The sequence below is a fragment of the Etheostoma spectabile genome, chromosome 13, assembly GCF_008692095.1.
Source record: "Etheostoma spectabile isolate EspeVRDwgs_2016 chromosome 13, UIUC_Espe_1.0, whole genome shotgun sequence".
Taxonomy (NCBI): domain Eukaryota; kingdom Metazoa; phylum Chordata; class Actinopteri; order Perciformes; family Percidae; genus Etheostoma; species Etheostoma spectabile.
Genome location: NC_045745.1, coordinates 26,473,082 through 26,477,631, shown reverse-complemented (window position 1 = coordinate 26,477,631; position 4,550 = coordinate 26,473,082).

The following is a 4,550-nucleotide window of genomic DNA, read 5'->3' as shown; positions in this document are numbered from 1 at the left end:
CCCCCCCCCCCCCCCCCCCCCCCCTCAGTCTGCTTACCAGGAACACATACATCAGGAGTGGAGGACGTGGCCCTCTACATGCTGCACCAGGCCTACACCTATCTGGATGTGCCTGGTTCCTATGTGAGGATCAGGTTCTTTGACTTTTCAAGTGTGTTTAACACCATTCAGCCCCTCGTAGTGAGAGACAAGCTCAGATGTATGAAGACTCCCTCCTTGACTTCCTGGCTTATGGACTACCTAACAACAAGCCTGCAGTTGATCAGACTGGGGAATTGTGTTTCTATGTCTCTAGAATGCAGCACGGGGGCCCAAGGGGACAGTTCTGGCTGTTTCTGTTCAAGTTGTACACAACCGACTTTAAATAAAACTCTGAATCCTGACATATGACATATGAGTATAGCGACCTTGTGAAGGCCTTCAGTGACTGAAGCAATAAGAAGGGCCTCCTCCTGAACACCCCCAACACTAAGGAGATGGTGGTGGACTTTAGAAGATCAAAGCCAACCATACAGAGTGAGGCCATTGAGGTTGGGCAGAGGCTTCCTCAGGATGCTCAGATCTTTAGATGTATGCTATGATTTGCTGCACATGTTTAATCAGACTGTGGTGGCGAGTGCCTTGTTTTATGCGGCAGTTTGTTGGGGAGGCAGCATGACAGACAAAACAACAGGCGCCTGGACAAGCTGGTCAAATAGGCCAGCTCGATGCTGGGTAGTAGACTGGACTCACTGAGGGAGGGGTGTACCTGAAACAAACAGCATGCCATAAAGGGCAATGGCCAAAAAAACACCCTCTCCACAACATCCCGTCTGGACAGAGGAGCAGTTACAGTGAGCGACTCATCTCGCTGCACTGCAGGACTGAGAGGTTCAGGAGGTCTTTTGTCCCCACAGCCATTAGGCTTTTTAACACCTACCTAAATAACACTTACCTGCTGGCTTCTGCTCTCTGCTGCTGCTGCTGCTGGCTGTAAGACGAGTGCTTAGGCACGTCTACAAATTGCAACACCGAAAAGAGATACAACAAAAATATTTATTAATTGAACTAATTTTTTAAAGTACGTGCAAGAGACAAGTTATAACTGAGGTAAGTTTGGAGACACCTACCTTATTTAATCATTAAATTAATTACAAAGTATGTTTATATCTATTTTCGGGGTTGTAATTTGTAGACGTCCCTAAGCACTCGTCTTACTGCCCGCTGGCGCTAGCAGCAGAGAGCAGGAGCCAGTAGGAAAGTTTTATTTAATTAAACTCCTGCTGTACTTACAAACTTTCCAATCCCTCGTTTTATGAGTACATAACCTATTTGTACAACTGTAGAAGTTTAGGATCATTTTGGGTATTATCAGTGGAGTAATTTACGAGATACACAGTTGGTTCCATTAGCGCCTGCACTAAGCTGTTCAGCTGATCACGATAACTCGCCCAATGTTTGACCCAGGTGAAAAAGCTTCCGGGGGGTTGTTTTTTTGGCTCAAGGTTGTGGTGCAAAGGACCCTAGGATGAAATTACTGTGAACCATCACTTTAAATGGAAAAACTCAGATGACCAATCTTTCTAGAAAACGACACATGTCAATCGCAATATGACTGTATCCAACTACAATCCTCCCTGCTATACTCTACACTCCACCCCTGTCCTATTTGATTTGATTGATTGGCCAGTAGTTCAGGTCAAAGAGAAGATTTAGCGTGAGAGCGGACAAAGATGTGGGAAACTATGTGTGAGTTGATTCTTAATCAGTGGTGTTATGAGATTAAAAAAAAAACATGATGCCTCCGGGTTGGGAAATGGTGACCTCTTCCTGACCTCACCTTGGGACAACTGTTCAAGTTTAACCATCAGTCATTCTCTGTTCTGGTAACTGTCTGCTTCTGATGACCTCTTGACCTCTTAACAAGTTCTTTGAAAGTTCATCAAGAGTTTGTGCGAGTTCAACATGATGTGTTGAAAAATAGTAATCTCAACATATTTTTGATACATATTTTGAACAATTTTCACAACTAAAAAGACACTTAATGTTACACAGTACTACAAATAGTATGACACTTTGTTTCCCTGCAGCTATAGTCAGTTTAAATGAACAGAATCAAGGTTTGCCAAAAGGAGCCATAAGACCAAGTAAAAACTGCGAGCAGTTTTTCAGCCCCTGAGTTTGCCGCTTGCTTTAAACCTGCAATAGTTGATCTGTTTGGTTGGGGCCAACAGAAACAAGTTGTGAGCACATTGATATATTACCTTTTACAGTAAGTTGATATAGCAAGCTTGTTGGCAAAAACTTGTTTACACATCCAGCAGCTATGGTGCAACATTTACATTAGGGCTGCACAATATATCTTTTTTCTTTCTTAATTGCCGTCACAAAATAAACTGGCAAAATAGGCACTATTAGAAAACGGCACTTTAAAAGGTAAAGGTCATTCGTTTTTTAATGGAGCCTTATTATATTCAATACAATATTCAGTTCATTCAATAAAAGTATGTTGGACCTTTTTTTTTGTTTTCAACTCAACAACCAATTCACTATACTTAAGCAGACTATTGAAAGTGACAGAAGTAATAAGGTTATCGCGATGTTCAACAACGCTATCGCAGATCGCACATTTACGTCATATCGTGCTGTCCTAATTTACGTTAATTGGAATCATGTTTCTGGTCACCTGGCAAATATAAGTCTAAGGCTGTGTTCACACACACTCAGGCGGTCATCAGATGGTCTGGTGTATACGCAGGGTTAGTGCGTTTAGGCTGCGCTGGTGTTGGCCATAGGGGGGAGCCGGTAATTTGAGACGTTTTCAACTTGTAGAGAAACGCGACTCAACGTCAATCTGCGATGGCCGCTCGTAACCGGCGATCAGACTTGTCAATCCGTTTTGAGGCGGTGTGAGAGTCCCGCAAACTAAAGAATAAACTCATTGACTCTATCACTGCCACATGAAAGTTTTAAAACACGAAGAGGGTACAAAATTAATCACACATTTTACTGGCCAGTAGTTTGTGTAACAGCATACTGTTTCCCGCAACAAACTCCAGCACAAAGCACAGTCCCTCCGTCTCCTTTCTTTCTCTCTTTCTCTGTAAAATAAAGCTGCTTTCGAATTGATATTGAAATTGATATTCACTCTCTTTTAGCTCTGTGTTTTTTCTGCTCTTTAGTCCTGGGCAGGTAGTGTACAGTGTTCATGTTTCACAGATAACAGCTGCTTGCTGCGGTTGACAACCACGCTATAGAGCTCGTCCGATAAAGGATTTTAAGACCGCTACCGATACGAATATTTGGTTATTTAAAAATCTGATATGCTGATATATATATATAAATCCAGAAACATGTTACAAAACAAATTTCCCTAACATTAGTAGTTATTTATGAATTCTCAATAAAATAATATAATAATTTGTTCTATTGTCACAACAGAACAGAGTATGATAAAAATGAATTAAATTGCTGATAAATAAAATGTATATAAAAATACAAAAGATATGAAACTTTAAGTCCTTTGAACAAAAACACATTAACAAAAAAAAAAATCAGTGTTTCCAACAGGGACTTTGTAGAGTGCCCTCTGGTGGACAAACCATGTAACGCCAACGCTCATAAAATGGTTGACGATCTGTTTTTAATTTTTAAATATTCATTTATCTGAATAATTTATTTGTTATTATAAATGATTCTGATGAATGAATATTTACTTATTTTTTTAAACGGGTTTTATAAATGCCGATACCGATAAATCGAGAAATGCCTAATATCGGCCGATAATATTGGCCCGCTGATATATCTGATCTATCGGTCGGGATCTACCACGCTGTGAGTCACTACAAAGCTTCATTAAGCTGAGGGCAGCTGCAGATTCTGGTGATAATTTTTTGCTTTCACATTACACATTGATACATTGTTATTCTAATACTGATTATAGCTAATAATACACGCAAAACATGCAAATGGATTGGTTCGCCATTTTGGAGCTTTGAAAACTTGAGGTGTTGCTGAGGAGTCCGTGTCTTGCTCAAAGACTCTTCAGCAGGGCGAATGCTTGCTGTACAAGGATTTGAAACAGTAGAGTCCAGTTGAGAGTAAACTTCCACACTTCAGCTCCGCCAGTCAAAACAGACATTACTGAGGTCATCAAGGTGCCCTGTTTGGTATGCGTTTCAAAAGTGGGTTGTATTTGAACGTTTTACTCTACCACAAATGACCATGTTGGCGTTGCTAAAATAGTGCAAGTTACTGCAAGTTTGGTAAAAATATTTGGAGATCACAATCTGTATCCTAACTGCATACCCTGCCCTGTACTATGCAATTAGTGGCTGTCACCAACATGATGCATACTCCCACTCTCCAACTTACATAGCTACTGTTTTAACAGGCATGTGCCAGGGACTGACTTTACAGTAGGTGTCTCTATGGAAAAAAAAAATCAGACTATATGCCACTGGTTCCCAAAATGTTTAGCTTTTGACCGTGTATAGCCAAGCCTTCACAGATTGCACATGTTTAGAGTTGTTGTTGCTTTTTAGATTGTTTGTTTCATTGTAACTAAGGGG